Source organism: Bidens hawaiensis, unplaced genomic scaffold (assembly GCF_021521415.1).
Source record: "Bidens hawaiensis isolate Kalapana, Puna unplaced genomic scaffold, B.hawaiensis_p1.1 tig00011076_1, whole genome shotgun sequence".
In the NCBI taxonomy this organism is placed as follows: domain Eukaryota; kingdom Viridiplantae; phylum Streptophyta; class Magnoliopsida; order Asterales; family Asteraceae; genus Bidens; species Bidens hawaiensis.
This window is the reverse complement of record NW_027491854.1, coordinates 295916-307490: the sequence shown is the minus strand read 5'-3', so window position 1 is coordinate 307490 and position 11575 is coordinate 295916. Positions and strand designations below refer to the sequence as shown.

The following is an 11575-nucleotide window of genomic DNA, read 5'->3' as shown; positions in this document are numbered from 1 at the left end:
TAATTATTAACAAAATTTTCACTTACAATACAATATTGCAATATTAATACAATATTGCAATATTAGTTTACTAACAAGAACTTACTTGTTGGTCTTTATCCCATAAATGCTCTTTGGGTGGATGTTTTGTTGGATGGATTGGAGGATGTGCAACAATGATACAATATTCTAACAAATCGGATACTTCACCATCTTCCTGTATGAGTTATTTGCAATAACGATCTCAAAGGGGATTACTTTCTTGTGCTCTTAGAATATGCTAGAACCATAGAAAATATATTAGCAATAAGAATCATATCATAAGACCAAAGGACAACAATAAAAACTAAATCGCCAGCCTCCTACTTATTACTCTTGAAAAAGGACAGAAAACAAATGTTCATAATACTCAAAAACATGGAAGAAATCTTAAATAAATAAGACACCTTCCTAATAGAAAAACATTGTATTCCATATTTAAGAGATGTCCCACCCTAAATTTTATTCTTTCCCGTATTTGTTACAAGTATAACTACAAGGACCTAATATGCCAAGTATTGATTCTATAGTTTGGGTCATTTATGTAATACTTGTAAGTATGAGGACTGTTTGTGTCATGTTAATAATTTGTTAGCTGGTTAGTTGATTGTATCGGTTTAAGTAACAAAGTTGGCAATTGAATAAACTAGCTAAGAGTTTGATGATTTCTTCTCTAGACTTTCTAATTTCTGTTAGCTATCAGAATTAATCAATAGTATACAATCACACCCACAAAGAAAAGTAAGAAAAAAAGTATACAATGGCCGCTAGCTGACCCAACCTACTCGTGCGAAGCCCTAATGGGCATCCAAGTATCCCTGGCTTCGGGGAAAACCCACCCATCCGAAGGCCCACTTGTGTTAAAACCTGGACACCCTTAGGATCATCGGACTAGAGATCGCAAAGATCTCAGTCTTCCTTCACTAAGCCACTCATTTCTGGGTTTTTTTTATTTTGTTTGTAAGTTTGTTTTTTGTTACCACTTTCGAATTAGGGGCTCAATTGACCAATATTTAATCCCTAGAGTTGTTTAAAATTATCAAACCTAACAAAATATTCAATTCTTTTTTTTATTCGATTTCTTTGGGCAATAATCTTGTTTATTGCAAACTTAATCGGTCAATATTAAGTCTTAAATGAAAGTTCTTGTGGTGGAAGAATTTTTGGATTGATTTGTTTGGTGTTAATGTTATTGATTTCATTTCTTGTTTGTTATCCTATAAAGATCTCACGTCAGGAAAAAAATTGTTTGTTAATAAATGTGTTTGTTTTATATGAGTTTTTGATAACTCATATAAAAGACTCGGCACTCGGGGAGTACTCGAAGAGTACTCGGAAATGGTAACTAGAAAGAAAATTAAATTTTAGATAATTATATATATGTCAAATATCAGAAGTTTACTAATATTTATAACAAAATAAGTGAATATCAATATAAATAAAATAAACACATTTTTTAATACTAAAATCATTAGGTAAAAAAATTGATGTTCTTTTCTTAACATTATAGAAATATGAATTATGTTTTACTTTTTAAGTCAAAATCAGCCCAAGTTAACCGACTAGATGTGGTTTCGGCTGAAGTTGACAAATTTTGATCGGTCCTTAATAATTAAGCGGAGTTAAAGAAACTTTTCTCGGCACCATACCTTGTAGCGAGTACTCGGACTTGTAGACCTACTTTTACAACATTGATCTTGGTTTATGATTTGTTTTCTTTATTTTATGGTATTCTATATTTTTTTTTTAACCACGAAGAAACAGATAATTGGAGACGTAATCACTCAATGGTCATTATTAAGTTTAAACTAGAAAACAAATAAAGGAATACAAATTATAGGAATAAAAGACATGTTATAAGGTATAAACCTGTATCCAATTCATTAACTATCTACAACATAAACTTCTTTTTCAATATGTCCAAAAAAAATATTCAATACATTAACGATACCATTATAACTCGAGTGCGATTCATCTCCAACAATAAACGCATGAACGTTGTCCCCGATTCTATCCAACTACAAGCGGGTTCCTTTTTAATCATATTCTTACTCAACATGCGTCTCACATTTGCTGCATCTTTATATCTTCCAGCAGAAGAATATATGTTCGATAACAAAACATGCGCACCAACATTATCGCTATCAAACTCGCATATATGCATAACCACCTTTTCAGCCAATTCAACGTTCTTGTGGACCCCACAAGCAGCTAGCAACGGTAACCAAGCACCAACTGTTTTATTTTCTGGCATACTGCATATGAGCCCAAAAGCGCCCTCTAATCTCCCTGCCCGGCCCAAAAGATCCGCCACACAAGCATAATGCTCAAAGTCAGGTACTATTTCATAATCATTGACCATTCTGTTAAAAAAAGTCAAACCTTCATTGACCATTCCTGCATGACTACAAGCAGTCAAAACCGCCACAAAAGCCAGAGTTTGGTATAAAACCTTCCATTTCCATTTGCTTGAATAAAGAGATGGCATCATGAGCATAACCATGTGAAGCGCATCCCATTATCATGGCGGTCCACGACACCAAATCATGACGTTTCATGCCATCGAAAACACGTTCTGCAAGCTTGATGTCACCACATTTAGCATACATGTTAACAAGTGAGCTCGATATAAACATATTATCATCAAAACAATGCCTAATTATGTACCCGTGAAGTTGTTGTCCTAACGGTAAACTGGTTAAGTGTGCACAAGCAGGAATAACGGTGGAAAATAAAACTGGGTTCGGTTTAATATTATCACTCAACATTCGCCTAAACAATCTTAATCCCTCATCAAATAAACCATTTTGCACACATGCTGTAATCATAGAGCACCACGAAACACAATCCTTTTCAGGTAATGAACAAAATAACCGATACGAATGTTCCACCATATTGCACTTTGCATACACATCAGTCAATCCGCTTGTAATGAACCCGTTTCTTTCAAGCCCGTGTCTTATTCCATACCCATGGATCTCTTTTCCCTTCCAAACATCCATATGTCCCGCAACAACTGGAAGAACATTCGATAACGTAAACGCATCGGGCTTCAACGTAGCGTAATTATACATCTCCCGAATCATCATCATAGCTTCGTTGTACATATTATTTTGCGCATATCCCAAAATAAGTGTGTTATACGAAACCAAATCTTTCCCCGGCATTGTTTCGAAAACTTTTATCACACTTCGCATCTGCACGTTTCTTTGATCTTGATTGTTACTCACTTGATTCAAAGCACTTGGGTTTCGACAGTTTTCACTAACTTTGTTGTATGCTTCATAAATGTCATCATTATTATGTCCACTAAACCTCTGCACATTTCTTCGTTCTCGATCACTCATTTCATTCAAAGCACTCGGCGTTCGACAGTTCCGACTAATATCCGTACATGATTCATAACTTATATTATTATTATAACTATTATGATCCAACTTTCTCTCAGGGCTTTCATCAAACTCCTGGCGTGCACTACCTCTCTGCAACTTGGAATACATACTCAGCAACGCATTTCCAACAAAAACATCAAACTCCAAGCCGACCCGAATAACAGACCCATGAAGAGCTTCTCCAAACTTAAACCACATCAAATGGGTGCAAGCTTTTAATACGGAAGGGAAGACATTGTGGTCTGGGTGTATTCCCATGGCTCGCATTCAGACGAAACATTTTAAAGAATGGAAGAAACAAGCGTTGGATGAGTAGCATTTGATGATTGATTTCCAAGCTTCAAGTGAAGATGAGTAAGGGAGATTTTTTATTATTTGAGCATGGATTTGTTTGGCTTGTGATTCCATTGAAACAAATGTTGAAATGTGCACAGTCTTTAGTTATCCCCTGAGATGAAAATTTAAAAGTTTAATTATCGCTATTAGATCTCATAATGTCTTTCAATATTAGTATGAAAAAACTCATTGAATAATTTTAGCATTCCACCATGATATATAATCATTAATTGACTAAATTAAACTAGTAATATTCATACATGAAGCTTAGAAATACATACATCACAATGACGCTCGATTAAGGCTTCCACTGGCCTGAGTCGTCGTCTTCTTCATCTTAACATACTACACAAAAGAAACAAAGCAGACCTGCAAATATTAGTTGTAGAACACACTAGAGATGAGAGAATGAGTTTATTCTTAGCTTAAATCAACTCCGGGTAACAAACCCTCCCTTATTCCGCAGACGACCGGTGACCGAGACGGTGGTCGATCGTCAGATGAGAGAATAACGGTGGTTTTGAATTTGTGTTTTCAGTGATTTTGGAGTGAGTTGAAGGGGTAATTTATTGTGCGTGAGGAGGTTATTATTGGCCGGAGGATAAGTTAAATTGTCTCCTTGTTTTCTTTTTTACTTTACTGACCACCAACAAATACACAGCTACCAATATATCAATAATAAACTTTATTATTATAATAAGACAAAATGGCAAAACAGGTCCTTTATGTTTGCACGGTTTTTCAATTGACATCCTTTAGCAAACTTAATGGCAGAAAACGTATTTCATGTTTCAAATTCTGTTCACGTTACGTCCTTTGGTACTAACACAGTTAAGTATTTTCGTTAAACCTGGTCATGTGCAAGGCACATAAGGGCAGTGTGGTCATTTTACCCCTTTAAGGATTGTTTGTGTAATTAGACTAAAGATTTGACCTTTTGAAAAAAATACTCATCTCTCTCTCTCTCATCCCACCAATCTTCATCCTCTGACGACTATTAAATCCGACCACCTGACCACCACAATCACCGCTGCCTGACCATGCCACTGTCACAACAGGCCATCAACGCCACATCTCCGTCTATGCTTTCTTTCTCATCCACAACCAACACCAAGCATCACCGCTACCCCACCCCAACTCTTCAGCGACTGCGCAAATCTGACGTCAATAAATCACCACCACAACTTAAAGATGTCGGCGACCACCAATCACCGCCACGTTCAGACCTTCTCTATCCTCTCTCCCTCCCTCTCTCTCTCTCTTTCATCCCAAAAATCAATCAATGGCTCAGAAGATAGAGATAGAAGAAACTGAGCCGAAACCCTAACCTTATGCTCACCGTCAATCTCCGACCGTATATCCGATCTCAAATCCACCGTTACCGTTGACTTTCATCCTAACTCCGCCATCGTGCCGGAAACTGAAATCGAAACCTCAGATCTGTCCAGAACACGACGGTTTGAGGTGGCGGTTGCGAGCGCGTGCCCAGTCCTAAGCGGCGCGTGGTGAATCGATGCTTAAGTTGCAACGGAAGGTTGGATTGATTGGATTCAGGTGCCGTTGCGGCGACATGTTCTGCTCCGAGCTCCGTTACTCCGGTGGCTAGTGGTGGTTGCGCGGGAGAAAGTGATGGTGTTGGCATGTGGTGGCTGGTGGTGGTTGTTTAGTAAGTCTGTATGTTGAAGAGAGAGAGAGAGAGAGAGAGAGAGAGAGAGGGTCAAAATGTTATTTAATAAATAAATATGTAAAGTTACAAAAATACCCTCATGTGCCTTGCACATGACCAGGTTTAACGAAAATACTTAACTGGGTTAGTACCAAAGGACGTAATGTGAACAGAATTTGAAACATGAAATATGTTTTCTGCCATTAAGTTTGCTAAAGGACGTCAATTGAAAAACCGTGCAAACATAAAGGACCTGTTTTGCCATTTTGTCTTATAATAAATTCCTAAAAGTATTGTCATTTAGTGCACCGGTATTAAATTAATGTTGGTTTCATTAGGGGGGGGGGTGTGGAAATCTCCTCACACACCCCACCCAATTAAATTGTGTCACATCACCGACCCTAAATCCATCACATTTTGATGGAATTTGGTAGGAGTGGTGTGGTGTGATAGGTTTTGGTATACATATATATATATATACTAGTTTTTATCCCCCGTATTACGGGGGTTGTTTTATATTGTTGTTATAATATTTATTTATTTTTTGTATTTATATTTTTTTATTGTATGAAAGTTAATAATATACTTATGGTTTGATAATAAATTGTTTGACAAATAAATGAGATGTTATAACCCGGTTTAAAAGCTATATGGTTTTGATGAGACCCAAGACCCGTTTATTTTTTTTTACTATGAATTTGGTTTTTTAATTATAAATAATATTTATGAAAATTAATAATATATTTATGGTTTGATGAGACCCAAGACCCGTTTATTTTTTTTTACTATCAAATTGGTTTTTTAATTTAAATAATATATATATCTTTTTTAAAATAAATAAGATATTATTTTTTTATTATGTCCTATTTTATAGGATTTTTACATATATAATTTGGTGAGAATAATAATTTTTAATTTAATGAGATGTTATAACCCGTTTAAGAAATATCTGGGTTTGGTAAGACCCATACCCATGAATTCGGGTCAAATGCATGAGAAGTCTTCATTTAAAAATCAAGCAAATCCGGTGTCTCCAAAAAAAGGGGAAGCAACCACATCGCGACACGTAGGATTTTTATGTCTTCGTTTATATATATTATAGATATAGGTTTTTGTGTGAGTGAGAGGAGTGTATTTGGGGTATATATATATATATATATATAGAGAGAGAGAGAGAGAGAGAGAGAGAGAGTTCCATCACTCAAACCCACTTAACGCGTGATGGCCATCACGCGTGATGGTTTTCCTATCACGCACCACCCCCTCCCCCCCCCCCCCCCCTTACGGTACCAACACTAAACCCAAAAAATAAATAAGTAAACATATTCAGAATGGTATCGGCATTTGTATAACGTATAGATTCGTTACGATTCCGATACTAAACCCAAAACTAAATTAGTAAAAACGTTTTAATAGTAATGGAAATTAGTAAAAACGTTAATATCGTATAGATTTGTTACGGTCCTGGTATTAAACTCAAAATAAATGAGTCAACCAGTTACGTCGTTACAGGTAGAAGCATAAAAAGTCGAGTTAAACTAAAACAACGCTAAATTCGACCTTCACACGATTACATGACTCTGAAGCTCAATTGAGCTTTTATATTTTCGAATTGAGCTTGAGCTTCGAGTTTTGATTTCTACTTGCCTCGATGATCATGATTAAAACCCTAATGAGTAAGAAATGTTAGTATTCATTAAATAATTATATTTAATATTGTTATTCATTCTCTATTTTCCATATACCATAATTATATAAAACATATACCAATACTAGAGAATAGGGACAAATTTTTCCCTGGATACTTATGCATGTATTTATACCACCAATACCCGTATCAACTAAGCATATTCATTACAGATACGGATACAAGTATTTAGATATTTGTTATCCGTCTAGAATATGTTTTATTGGGAACTTTCATAGTATTGTTTACTCAAATATTATGGTTTATTGGTTTTATTTTTGGTTTTGATAGTATGTTTCGGTTAAGGTATTATGCTTTCTTGAATGTTGGTAGTGTACCATTACCCATACCGATTCAGTTTATTTGTTACTCGTTTTAATAGAAATATCATGATCATTGGAGATTTGGAAAAAAACAAAATAAAATGATACCAAAGCGGGTACCATACCGTATCAATAAATTTGGCATTATATGATACTCATAACTCTTATTGTTACATGTACATGTACAGTGCCAATATATGATACTCATTCCTAAATGATAATATACAAGGTAAAACTGTGAACCAAAACAAATCATCAAGGCTCAAAAGCCTTTACAAGCCGAGGATATCTTGTTACATTATAATAGATATATTCGTCTCCTCTCTCATAAGACCCCGTAAAATTTATTGTTCAATGAAAGTTTTATATAATTTACTATAAAACGAAAAACGATTACAATAAAGTGACAGGCAAACGGGCAACAAGTTGCGCCGCAACCCCCTTAATATGAATGCTCATTAGCTCTCCGGCGTAATATGAATGCTCTCCGGCGTATTCAAGGGCATCGTCCGTTACCAGCATTAAATCGCTCCTTCAAGAGGCCGTTCAATTCAGGCATCAGTTTCATTTGTAAACACGCCACAAACCCTACTTCCAGCCTTATTTCTATCAACCTCCCTTGGGCTACCAGCGTCCCTAATTGATATAACGTATTCATCTTCTTCCTTCTACAAAATCTCTTCATTTGCAATCATCATCTAAATCTCCAGGTTTGCTTCATCCTCTTTCATATCGTTTTTATTGTGTTCGAGTTTAATTCTGTTTTGCGAAGCTATGATTCTTAATCTGTAATTGTGATTGTAAGTTTTCAGTGAGATTTTGAATTGAATTTGCACAAGCAACTTACACACACTACTTTCATAAACTGAAATCAATGTAATTTGAGCCTTATTTGCACCGGAATCAACTAAATTTTTTATTTAAATGGATTACATTAACCATAATAACTATGAATATGTGTGTTATTTCTGTTTGTATTGATGAAGATTCAGAAAACAAGAAAGTGAAGCTTTGTCTGGTTTCAATTTCTTTGGAAATTCTGAATTATATGTTCCCTTCTAATTGATTCTTATATGAGTGTTCTTGGTTTATGGGTACATATATTTGAAAGGATAAATATGTTATCTATATCTATACTTTCTATGTCTATACTATCCTATATTATAAAGCATGACAGAGGGATGATGTAAGAACTTTCTAAAGGGCGATCTTGTCCATACAACCTTATCATTAAACATTAAGGCGGTATCATTATCATTAACCGGTTTAAATTCGTTTGCAGTTTCATGAGCTAAAAGTAGGCAATAAGTAAGAGTGTATTGGCCTCTACCATTAACACACAATTCAATTACTTTAATCATTCACCATTAACACAACAATCAATTCCGATCGGTTTCAAGGTTGGTTTTGAATTTAGATATTTGAAAATCAGGCCAATTTTATACTTTCTTGTTTGTCTGTAGGTTGTGAAACTGGCCCAAGAATTTGTGAAAATGTTTCACCTCTTCACAGGTTGTGAATACTGCCCAACTTTTTTTTACTTAATGCATAGATTCTACTACTATTTGTTTGTTATATTATTCAATGCTACTTTTGTGTTTTTGATGTGTTCATTGCAGTGAATAAGGCACGAGGATCAATAAATTGAAGGTTTCACCCTGGTTAGATCTTATTGCACTACATGTTGTTGGAACATTCATTTGGAGAATTAGAGAATTTACTTTTTTGTTAATTTATTAAACACCTATATTTATGTACTTTTATATTATGATTCCATGTTGAAATATGAATGCACTTGCAGGTTTTTGATGCAAGATTTGAATTTGAACCAAAAACTATTAAAAAATGGAGCGTCTTGCGTTAACCACGTTGAATAGAGGATGCAACCGGTTCAGTCAACTCATATTATGCTTAAAAATGGTACTTTACTGTTACACATTTTCTTATATATACTTAAGGGTGCAAACGAGCCGATCTGAGGCCGACCTTGAAAAACTATGGTATATAAAATTATGACAAAATTAACTACTATAAAAATATGTATGTATATAAGATTGTGACAAAAATAATCAAATATGATATATTATGCTATATATAACAATTATAAAGAAAATATAGATATAGGTATATTTAAAATGTATATAAAATAAGTAATGAATAATAAACGGTTCGGGCTCGAACTTATAAAACTACTCACGTGCTGAGCTCGAGATTTAGAAAAAACAGTTCAACTGAGTCGGGCTTGAGCTTAGTCAAACTTTGGGGTCGCCTCGATTATATTAGTACGCCTACTTTATATATATGTAAAGTGTTTATTATACAGACGGGGGTAAAATTATCATTGCACAATATTAGGATTAGATAATGCAGAGTATGTTTTTTAAAATATATTAAAAAGTAATTGCCCTTTGTTCCAAAAAGCATATTGCTAAACGATAAAATAAAGGATTAAAAAATTCAAGCGTGTAGTTTGTAAATGTTAAAAGTTATTTACAGTTACAGCAAAGTGCGGGTCAGATTTAATTACCTGTATGTGTTAGATATGTTTCATTTGTTCATTTGTGTTCATTCGTTTATTTTTATTTTATATTCATTAAATTGTTTTAGATCTATAACAATTTAGTTAGTTTTATAAAATTAAAATATGACTCATTTCAAACAACATTCGACTTCTTAAATCGTTTTCATCTTCATATTACTAGCATAATAATATCGTTTTTCATCAGGTACTTGTTTTTTAAACTACATCATTCTGACTTAAAATGGTGACAAAGGATACGCGATTGATGAATATAAAGAGCAATCAAATATAGAACTTTGAATCGAGGTATAATATTAATATGTATAATTTTTTTTTTCCTTTTTAACACATAGTTTATTTATAATTTCTAGAAAACTGGGACATATTTTGATTAATTCTTGTTCTTTTGTTTACGGAACTTGGCAGAAAGGATTATTGGTCATCGATGTACTGCTTCAACTTCAAAGGCGAAGCTGCTATGAGAAGTGTTGATCATGGGCTTGAACAAGTAAACTATTGGAAATTTTCTCCCAGACTAATCTCGGTTCATTGTCCCAACGACCCGTTCTACCATATTTCAAGGGACCCAACTACCCATGACAGTCATGGTTAATACCTGCAGTGAGTATGTCAAGTTTCAAATTTTACAAAAATGCCCTTCTATCCCTACACAAAGAAGCATTCTGGTTAAAGATGGCATGGTATAGTTCAGGGGAGAATTCAATTGCACTTCTTGGTTGTTAATGTTTTCCTTGTCCAAGACTCGTAGTGCAACAGGTCCACATCAATTTTCAACCTTACTAAATAACCCGTTCAACTCGTGACCAGACTCATTAACTTGCCCATCTTGCAGCCACTATTATTTACTTATTTATTGTGTAACACGATGGAGGGTCGGGTGGGCTATAGGCCAGTCTTGCATTACACCTGCCATCAGAAACATTCATACTAAAGTTTATGATTATGCTCGTGCACTGTTTCAGGAAGTTGCTTTGACTGCATTAACGAGTCCACCAGAATATTGCACATCTTTGAGAACAATAATGATTTTATATAATTTAATCGTCTCCAGGGAACTACTTTTATGTGTTTTATTTCTTACAACGGGCGTGCTGGTACCCAGGTGTATGGGTCAACGAGATTTAGTCTTTAAGTTACTTGGTGAGATGGGTTTGAAGGTTGAGTTTAAATTTTTTGGTTCTTTTGGAGTCTCTTTTATGTTATACTCAAGTTTTAGAAGAAAATGCTTATAATAATGTTGGATTTTGTAGTTTGAATTTGTGGAGGGAACTGATTAAAGTGGCTAGAGGACTTGCTGTTCCTATCCTAGATGTGGTTTTGTTCATGGGAAACATGATTATCATAATAGGTTCTTCATATTTGCTTTTTCTTGGATGATGCTACGTTGAGCTCGGCATCATGAGTTGATAAGTGTGTACCAAAATGTAACAATATTATGAATCTTTTGGTCATTTAAGAATATTTATTCAGCTTTATTGTTATTATAATTGTGTTTTGATGTAAATTGGTATCTTAACCAATCGTCATATTAAAAGATGGTATTCGATAAAACCAAATCACACGAATGGTCTAAAAGATGTGATCACCTTACGGTTTTCAACTTTTTTTTAA

The 11575-nt window shown here is 34.5% G+C and overlaps 1 pseudogene; it reads right to left on the bottom strand.

Annotated features, from left to right (window-relative positions):
- Window positions 1-1688: 1688 nt before the first annotated feature.
- Window positions 1689-3668, bottom strand: LOC143537030 (putative pentatricopeptide repeat-containing protein At3g23330 pseudogene; annotated as a pseudogene).
- Between the last annotated feature and the right edge of the window lie 7907 nt (window positions 3669-11575).